The 10,465-nt window shown below is 36.5% G+C and overlaps 1 long non-coding RNA gene across 2 annotated transcripts; it reads right to left on the reverse strand.

Annotated features, from left to right (window-relative positions):
• Positions 1-5,940: 5,940 nt before the first annotated feature.
• LOC145785823 (uncharacterized) lies at positions 5,941-10,021 on the reverse strand. Of its 2 annotated transcripts, none has more exons than XR_014291216.1 (2): positions 9,892-10,021; positions 5,941-6,204 (listed from the first exon to the last, which is right to left on the reverse strand). It is a non-coding gene; the product is annotated as an uncharacterized LOC145785823 (long non-coding RNA). The 2 variants fall into 2 exon arrangements; XR_014291215.1 differs by lacking the exon at positions 5,941-6,204 and adding an exon at positions 9,543-9,722 and having other exon boundaries at positions 9,892-10,012.
• Between the last annotated feature and the right edge of the window lie 444 nt (positions 10,022-10,465).

The following is a 10,465-nucleotide window of genomic DNA, read 5'->3' on the forward strand; positions in this document are numbered from 1 at the left end:
CCAATTAATCTGTATTGTAGTGACAGTTTTTTTAGAGGTGTAGGCGTTACACCTATTTTCGATAGCCTCGGGCTAATTTTACTGGAATACACTGTTTGAATAGACGTTTCGAAAGTGTGTTTATTTTTGGGTCATTGCATGCAGACGAACGGATTTGGGAATCTTACGTTACAATTTTCCCACGAAGAGATTATGGTTTACCGCTGTGACCAGTAGTATCGAACTCAATCCCTCTAGAATAGGAAGCGGCGACGTACCACACGCGCCACATAACGAGTTGAATAAAATGGTTGGATTCAGAACTTATATGCGCGCTTCTCATCTTTTGCTTTGAAAGAGAAAAAGAAAAAAAGTGACTGGACAATGACGTAATGACGGTCAAATAGTGTTTCAGATTCAAAGACCGGCGCCGGTCAAATAGCCACTGCCTACTTTTTTTGAAAAAAAGCAGGAGCACTACTTTGTTATTTTAATGTGCACTTGGTCGTTGCGCCTGTAAAAGTTTAAATCCAAAAGTTACAGATAAACTACTGCATTAAAGCAAAAGTACACATCATGGAAAACAATTACACCACAATTTAGCACTTTTTGTAAACCGTCCCATTTTACCCAGAGGTGTCTCATTTTTCCCTTGTCCCATTTTACTCCAGTTTACCCTAGTATAATGGTAATTGGAAATAACATACGGTAGTTTAAAACGTAATATAAAACAAAAATGCAAAACAGGTTGCTGATTACAAACTAAATAATGTAACGTATGTTCAGATCCAGTGCAAGGCTAAAAATTAGCCATTTTGCACCATACCGGTATTATACACAAGCACAAATTTGCTTTGTATCAATCCAACACCTTTCCCTTCAACAAGTGAACAATAAAAGTTATAAATTTCTCCTGTACAACCCAAATCGGTGCACTGTGGCAGGTACTATGGACGCTAGCCCGATAATGTTTTCAATATCATATCAGGCAGCCTAGGTAGAATATTATCTAAAAACAACATCTATTATATTTAAGATTCACACTGCTAGCATCCAAAACTAGTAGGCCTAAGCTCAGATGACTCATGTTACATACTCTATTCAAATTGTAGTTTGCATAAGCTGGGGTATAGCTTACAGCCTTACACTAACTTTTACCCTTATTTCTCAGAACCTTGGTTTGGTCTTCTCTACAAATTCCGATTAGAGACCAGAGTTTTAGAATCAGACAAAAAAACTGATGATACGTCATTGATTGAAACAGAAGATTGCATTTTTCCGCTTTTTAAAACTGTGAGTCTTTTATCCGCAGAAGTTTTTTCCTTGGGTTTCTTGTCAAGAAAACTAAAACCTCTCCATAAAGAAGAGAGTAAAAATTTTTTTATTTTGTCTGTTGCGAGAGTAGTACGGTACAAATATAAACAATATGAATAAAATAGCGCCATAGCAATCTAGATTCCACAACAAACAGGAAGCAGCGAAAGACTATATCAGTCATCGAGTCAGCTGCTTCTATCTAGCTTCAAAACTAGAAAATGAAAGCCTCCATAAAAAGCTATAAAAAAGCGGTAGTTTTTAATACATGAGTAGCTCCTGCGAGCTTTACATACATCGTTTCTACGTTTTTTGACGTCACTCATTGTCGTGCCGTTACACATGCAACAATAGGCCTACAAATTTGTTGACACTGCCAAGTATCTAGGCATTGTTGTAAACAAGTTTTTGTCTGATGACGATGACATTAAGCGCCAAGTTAGAGCTATATATTGTACAGCGAACATGCTACGTTCACGCTTTTCTAACTGCTCTTCCGCTGTAATGAATGTACTATTTCGCACGTATTGTTTACCTATGTAGGCCTACTCCAGTCAACTGTGGGCCAGATACTTATCCTCAAGTATGAATAAATTGCGTGTGGCTTACAATAATGCATTTCGAACATTGCATAAATTACCGAGGCGTGTTAGCATTAGTAGTATTCAGACGTACCATCATATTCCTACGTTTCATGCCCTATTCCGAAATCGTAACTTATATTTAATTTTGTCAACCGCTGTCAGGTCTCATCTAACAAGTGGTTAGTTGCAGTTTTTACCTCAGAGTGTTATGCTTCTTCTGACTATGCGTTTCACTATAACGTGACTATGTACACATAAGTTTTGCTTGTATATGTAACCGTGTATGCTTTGTGACTTGTGTTGTGTTTATGAATATGGGCCTGTCTCTTTAGTGCCTGATGCAAATAAATAAAAAAAAATAAATAAATAAAAATAAAATTTGTACTCGGATTTTGCTTACCAAGCTCATAAAAAACGATCAGGATGGTTTTTCCGTTTCATAAATTTAGATTGTGAAATTGAATTCTGCAGTAGGCCTAAGCGTTTTTTTTTTTATACCTAGGCTATCATAGTAGAAATATATCATTTGGCAAAAGGAATAGCTATTAGGAAAAAGCTTCTGACTATTATCCTCAAATTCTATTTCACAAAAAAAAATTTTTTTTTCTATCTCGCTTCTAGGTTTGGTGGCTGTGCAATTTTAAGATAGTGGTAACACTGTTTTATCGATGCATATTTTAAACTTTTGGGTTTTGCCATCTTTCCCTTTTGTTGGTGTCAAATTCGTATGTTTACTTTGCCGTTCTGTAGGCTACATGTTTGCGCCAGCAGGAAAAAAAAAATTAAAATTGAATTGAACTTGAGGTACCGTTACGGTACTAGTGATCTCGAAAAGGGACACTCGCTGTTTGTGCCACTGCTCACTTCAATTCAATTCAATTTATTTTTTCTGGTCGGAAAACTATAGCAATGATAGAGTTACAAATAGTGTACGGAAAAAAAAAAAACTTAAAATCACATGACTTGCAAAACATTAAAAAACGAAGAAAAAATTATTACCGGAACTCGAAAATGCACTATAGTTGCCGCTGAATGGAGAGCAGTCGTTAAATACGTTGCTCAAGCGCACACTTCGAGAGCCGAACCAGCGCTGCTTGATCTTGAGTACGGCGCTAACCACTGAGCTAACGGGGCGGACCTGCAAACTAATGTAGGCTAAATTGTCTGAATACAATTAAAGAATATGTTAAATCCAGTGGCGTACCGTGACCACTTTGACGGGGTGTTCAGTGACGGCAAAGCAACAGCGGGGGGTCTGGGGGGCCTCCCCCCAAAAATTTTTAAAATTAACATTGAATTTGGTGCGTTCAGAGAGCATTTTCAGCACAAATTCTGAACATGAACAGAACTGACAAAAATAATGTAGTCGGAGTGGAGAAGAATACAAAATAGATATTTATTTGACAGCGCATTGAATGAAAGACTTAATAATATCAGACATTAAGTTGCATTTCTAAAGTCACATCATAGTTAATAAATATACCTAGTTCGCCAGCTTCCGTTGTTTTAAAGTCGGCACGTACGCCCTCTGTCGGTGGTTAATACGTTTTGCTGACTCATCAAAACTACTAGATATAAACCTGTTGAAAAATGGCGAATTGAATGGTTGCAGTGTTTGTTAGGTGAGTTTGGGCTGCTGAATAGGGGGGAATAACGCTAGAAAGAAGAAATTGTGTTACAGAAGTGCTAAACGTTCCTTTTAGGCCTTCACTGTGTAATTTTAATTAAAATATAATACTCCATGTGCACGTTTTCCTCAGAACATACCGTAGCTCAGAATGCTTGCTGCACCAAGTTGAGCCATATAGACAGAAAGCATGCAAAAAGGCACTGGTAGCATGACTAGGCCAACAAGTAGTTAAAAGATGATGTGAGTTTTCAAATTACTAAGGAAGTGATTAGTTTATAGTTTGAAGTAGTGATCTTTAAAGTTTAAAGGTGGTCTTTAAAGTTCAATACCAAGTATATACAGCAGCTTAGTAATTGAAGGGTTTAATTACTACATATTTGTGGAAGCTTTAAGCTAAAGTAAGCTTGAAATTAGTACCATAATTGGAAGATGCTATGGTGCTTAGCCAGCATCATTTCCAAAAACATTGATTGATCAACTAATTCAGTTGACAGTGATTTTGAAAAGTGTAATTAAAGTTGTTTTATTTAGTGATACTACAAAACGGTGATAGGTTTCAATTTGTTGCACTCAAAATAGCCACTTCCAAAAATAATTTGTAAACAAAGAGCATTAGCAAGACAAATTTGAGTATGTATGTATGCAGGTTCAGTAATTTAAAGCAATGATGTCACAAAGGTTAAAAGTCCTGAGATTTAGCTTAAAACTAGTTAGGCTGATGGAAGATACAGCAGAATCAGATACCGTAACTTGTTCCATATTTGGGGAGCCTGGTTTGCGAGATGTATAGCATCTTAATTGATTATGTACACGCTGAAAATTTGATTGAATGGACCAGTTAAGGCAGTTATGCTGACAAAGGTTATGTTTTGTTTATTTCCTTTGTGTTGTAATTTCCTATTTATTATGTTAAGCTTACCATTTTTGTAGGTCAATTAGTCCACTTTGAGACTACCAGCAGGTCACTAATGCAGTAACCGGTTAACCACTACCTTTGTTAGCAATTATCTTTTGTTGTTATTAGCATTACAGTTCATAATCAAATGCTGTACGCTTTTTAGGATTATGAATTATCTTAGTTATGATTATTTAGTTGGATAATGTCACAAGTTAAGTGTAAGTGTGGTGGAATATTGGAATAAACTGCTATTTACCACAATGTAGCAGCACTACAAATGTGGAATTTTGTTTGTACAAAGTTCCAAGTGGTGAAAAGAAAAAAAATTCTGTTTCAACAGCACAGTGGGCAAAACAGTTTCATCAGGTAAGATCAACACAATAAAATAATGTAATTTTATGTCATGATGGTTGACATTGGTAAAAATTAAGAGCTGATGCCTAGTGAATCTCGTAATGTGTCATATATATTATGTGTTTTTTTTTTTAATTTAAGCAAGAAGCATATGGTGCTTACTGCTACTGTACTTGTATATTGAGAAGATTCACTAATCTGGCATCCCTGTGTAATGTGTATAGTTAATTTGTGATGAACACGTGTGCTAATTATAACATACATTGCTAAATGTTATTTTTGATAGGTCATTGATTTTCAGATTTAGTTGGGGATGTCAATAGAGAGAAGATGCTACTAAGTAAAGCTTCAGATGCTCTTCTCGTATCTGTCCTTACCAGCGATAATTCAAGAAACGTTTGCTGCTGGCTGCTGTACTTGCAAGAAGAATAAACCAGGATCATCTTGAACACTACTTCGGTTGTCAACGTCAAAGAGTTGCATGTGATACCGCACCTACAGTTCGAATACTTGGCAGTACCGCCAAAATCTTAGATATTGTAAAGCACTCTGCAGTGAAGGGATCTAATGTCGAGAAGTGAACATTAGACTAACCACTCTGGCATACTGCGCTTTACTCGAGACTGCATAAAACAGTGATTGAAAGTGGCGTATCCGTATCTACAGCACATACTGTATGCTAATTTCCGGTACAGTAAACCTTGCGTATAACATACAGTATGGGTATATAGACGAGAATTTTAATCCGGATGGTTTCTTATACATATTAGTTCATTCAGATGAATGTGGGTTATAAGAGTGGTTTACTGTACTTTCACTGCAACTACATCATTGCCGCCCTTCTGTGTACTTTTTACAGTACCTATTTAAATTACAGTGTTAATAGAAAGCCTATTTTATTCTTTAAAGTAATGTGCTATGAAATCACCTTGAAAAGCATACGATGAAAGTATGCTACGATATTTATTGTACAAATCAAAAACGGATAACAAAATACAACAAGAATCTTCCTTCAATGTTTGCTTTTAGAATTGTTTGTACTTTTCAGAGTGCTACGTAGTGCACTGTTCGGCTTATGCGATTGTTTTGCTGTTTTGTTTCTCGTGTAAGAAGTCTTGTAGTGGCAAAAAATATGAGTCCTCATACGCATGTATCTCTCCAGCAGAAGTTGGAAGTTCAGTTTTTTTATTTCTGACCATCACAGCGAAAACAATACATGTCAACATAGCAAGGATCTAGAAAGGGTCTTCAAAGGCGCCTTCGTAGAGGGTTTCCAGTTAATAGATTGCTGTATACCTTGCACAATCCAAGTTCGACAATAAGCTTTCTTCACAGTAGTCATGATTTGCATTAGGCAGATTAAGGTTATTGATTTCATTGCGCAATATGTCGGTGTAATACCCCACGTTTCGAAGAGAATTTCCACCTTCCAAATGTTCATTCAACTGTAAAATACAAATAAATTCAGTATTACACCATCTTCATCAATTGCCATTATTCTCTCCGAACTTAGAAGGCATGGCACCCAAAGAAGAACGTTCATTACCTCAAAATGTAAATCTAGCTACGGAATTATTGAATTAAAGCACTTCTAAAGTAGCACCATCATAATGGTGTACATATATATTATCAGTGACGATCGGTGAGGGAAAGCAAGGAAAGCAGTGCTTACCTGAGCGAAAACTATACAAAATATAATGACTGAATTCTAGGTTTAACTTCTTATTATTTTTATCAAGTCTATTTTAACTTGAAAATTAATGTGTTCGTGACTAGAATTACTCGTAACGCTTGTGAGTAGTCTAAGTCCTCACCAAACCGCATGTCTTGCCTATAAATGCCGATTAACGCAAACGCTTTTGTCAGAAACCATCACTGAAGCTCCAGGGAAATCAACTTTCAAAATCGCTTTCCCACGTTGAAAAACGCCTTCGTTTTATCCAATCATCACTCGTTTTGCAAAACGACACCAGCTGCTTAGCCAATCAGATGCGTTATCTGGTGTTATGGTTAAAGTTGCTTTCCCAGTGACGTCAATGCGTATCTCATAGCGGCTGCTTTTGGTTTCAGGCGAAAGGAATACAGCCTCTACGCATGAGTGATTTTCGCGCTTGTAACTATAGGCTACTGAGTACGCTGAAAATAAAGCTGGTTCTCTTACATAAAAAAAAAACATAGATTCTACAAAAAAATATGCAATTCCAAAGGGTACATTAACCAACCAGCACTGAAACAGCACAAGTGTTTTTTAAATTCTTTGGGTCAATAGACTGACATCACAAGTTCAGAGCAAATTTACTTGTGTTCTTCAAGAATGGACTAGCTTAATTTATAGGCTAAATATTTGCTCTTTACTAGCGCACCAGTCCAATGCATGTCTTAAATGCTTACAGATGACATTGACAATAAGCTTTTTTGCTCAGTCTAAAAAAGCAGCCAACATTCTAGACTAGTCCCAGTTTGATTGATTAATTGAATCTTTATCCTCGGACTGGGAAAGTCCGAAGATTTTGTTTTGGAAATGCTCTCAGAGCGCACCAAATTGGAAGTGTTTTTCAAAATTTTCTGGGGGAGGCCCCCCAGACCCCCCGCTGGAAGTGTTGCCTTCGGCAACACGCCTTTGGGCTTCGCCCCACGGTCTACCCGACGGTTACGCCCCTCGTGCCTACTACCTTGCTGCAGCATATTTCCAAGTTGCTTTCCCAATGGTTTAAGCCACCGAACGTCACTGTATATTATGCTTTTGAAAACTAACTTTTTCAACCTGAAGGCCAACCCTGAAGCAGTTAAGTATTTCATTGGCTAGATTTCAAAATTTCATATTGATAATATTATTTTTATTATTATCTATTTGCATCAGACCAATAAGTCCATATTAATTACCATACGTATGCAAAAAGACAAAAACAAAAAACACTTGTGATAATTCTTGTAAGAATAATCACAATAACCCGGTTAACAGATAATGCTGTTGCAGAGAATTGTTAACGACAAGCTGCAAATGGCACATTTAAAATATGACGATTTGACAAGAGCATCAGAATTGCAGATTCAACGAGCATTTTTGAATAGAATTCTTAAAGAGACTTAGTTAGTAAGATATATGAATAGTATTAGTGATTCCCCCAACCGCGAATTTTTGGTAAAATTACCCCAATCACGAATTCAAAATAAACAGGCTAATATTTGTTCAAACTCAAAAACTGAAATGGCACAGGCAAGAAGATTGCTATCCCTATTTCTGCACTAAAAATTAGGCCAAAACCGCTTTTCAGATTTTAGCAATCAGCAAATGTTTGGCCTAGTCCCAAAACCCTTTCCCTAAAAAAATTAAAACTTTCTGACCGTCTGCACTAACTTTGCTGTTAAATCTCTTCTAGTGAACCTACAATGACCACTGAAAGATTAATGAAATCAGAAAAGAATACTCTACCACCTTGCGGCAAATAAAGTTCGAAACAGCAACCACTACATAGCGATAGCAAGAAGCGCGGTTAGAGCAATTTTACCACTGCGCAATAGCGACCATGCTTTTTTCCAGGGATGCCAGGTTGGCATTTGTAATGCCAAATTTCATAAATTTGAAATTTTTTTATGTTGTTTGGCATGAAAAAAATCCTGTTAGGCATTTTTTCAAAATTGTTTTTCTGAAGAATACGGTACTCTCAAGAATGAAGATAGCTAGGTTGTGCAATAGCAGCAAGTGTAGGCTGAGCTTTTTTGCAGTTTTACCCATTTTTTACCAATTCCATTATTTATTAATGAAGAAACCTTTGATTTTGCTCCGATTTGCCTATTTGGCATTTTTTTTAGGTCATTTGGCATTTTTTGTTTAGTTGTTTGGCATTTTTTCCATAAGTGGACCTGGCAACCCTGCTTTTGTCATATCCGTTTTCTTCTTCGTCGTATGAGCTGTTCTTCCTGACTATATAAATATATCCGTTTTGATCAGGTCATAGAAAAAGTGAGGAAGTTGCATGCATGCACGAATAAATGCTTTGGGAAGAATTGTTTTACAAAGAATTAACTTTATGAAGAATTGTTTTACGAAAAGTTGCTTACGAACAATTGCTTTACGAAGAACTGTTTACGAAGAAAACGTCGGACACCGTTTTTGATTGATTGCTTGATTTTGATTGATTGTTTTTGATTGATTGATTTTGATTGATTGTTTTTCTTATGCTGTGTTGTTCATTTTAATTTCTTTAATAAATTTCTTTTTTCCACTGTTGCGTTGTGTAGTGGCGTCCGCCCGATAGCTCTGTTGGTTAGTGCGTGACTTCTGGAACGAAGAAGCTTCAAGATCAAGCGGTGCTGGTTCGACTCTCGGGATGTGCGCTTGAGCAACGCACGTCGCACGTTCACGACTTCTCTCCATTCAGCGGCAACTACTGGATGGAATAATTCCCGGCAACATGACTTCAACAATCGGAAACTTCTCTCTGCCAATCTCGGTGACCGGGCCTGTGTCAGTGATTCAAAGCCTCTGCAAGTGTGCGAAACTGCCAGGATTAAGCTCTGCAAGAAGCTTTCCCAGTCCGAGGATAAACATTCAATCAATCAATTGATGAGTAATGTTAACTCTGCTATTGTGTTCTCAAGTCTTTAAAATCTTTGGATTGATATTTTTTCACTAAATAAATAAAAATTAGGAAAATTGCGGATCCGAGGAAATTTATGCATATTTTCCTACCGACCAACATCGTTTTCGGGATCCATTACGCCAAGGTTTGTTCTTTTTTTCAAATGAAACTATGTGAAAATAATCAGTAGGTATGCAGGAGCTAACCATGTCAAATAGAAGCAAATTTATTACGAAATAAACGTGCAATTGAAAGATTTGTTGTATCCACGAATTTCCCCAACTGCGCATTTACGCATTAGGGATTTTTCCCCTTCCTCGAAAATGCTTCCCTCATGTGACGCTTTTGTTCCGTCTATCCGAAGTTGATGGAGTTTTCGCCTGAAATAAATTGTTTTGTAAGGTAGACGCAACTAGCTAGAAGTGGATTACCACCAAAATAATATATCTTCAGAATTAAAGAGTGGGTGATGAAAAACATTTCGTGCTTCAAAAAAAAATTTCGCGGTTGGGGGATATTTTGCATCTAAACAAGTGTGGTTAAACATACCTTGCATCAAAAAATATTGTAAGTTCTTCTTCACTCATGTCTTGAAGAGCCTCCAAACATTGTGACAACATTTTAATGACTTTTAAAAACAATATAATTAAAAACCTTTCTGTACACTTATTGCTGCACTGTAATAAATATATACTGTATTTATGAACATTCTCTATTTGTATTATGCATATAAATTGTTTTCTATATCATGAGTGGCCCACGAGTAACATGCTAAATGTGACATATCCGAAATATAGAACTGCAGTGTATATTTCCTTTTCAATGAAGCTAGCTGTTTGCATTCAAAAGTACCATAAGCTACCAATTAGCCTACCTTAGCTCACCAGTGTTTAATTCAATCAAACATAGTTATTTTGCTTATGTGCTTGCGAGAATTAGCACCAGCATATTTTTAGTGGAAATGGCTCAAAATCAACTGTGGTTAGTGAATAAGAACTCATAGTACAGTACCAGTACAAATGTGTCATGTCAAATGCACTTCTTCATTTTGGTGCAAAATACAATAAGTGGAACAAGAAAGGAGATTACATACATAACGTAACTTTATATTTTTTATCAGTAA

Source organism: Aplidium turbinatum, chromosome 16, assembly GCF_918807975.1.
Source record: "Aplidium turbinatum chromosome 16, kaAplTurb1.1, whole genome shotgun sequence".
NCBI classification, from domain to species: Eukaryota; Metazoa; Chordata; class Ascidiacea; order Aplousobranchia; family Polyclinidae; genus Aplidium; species Aplidium turbinatum.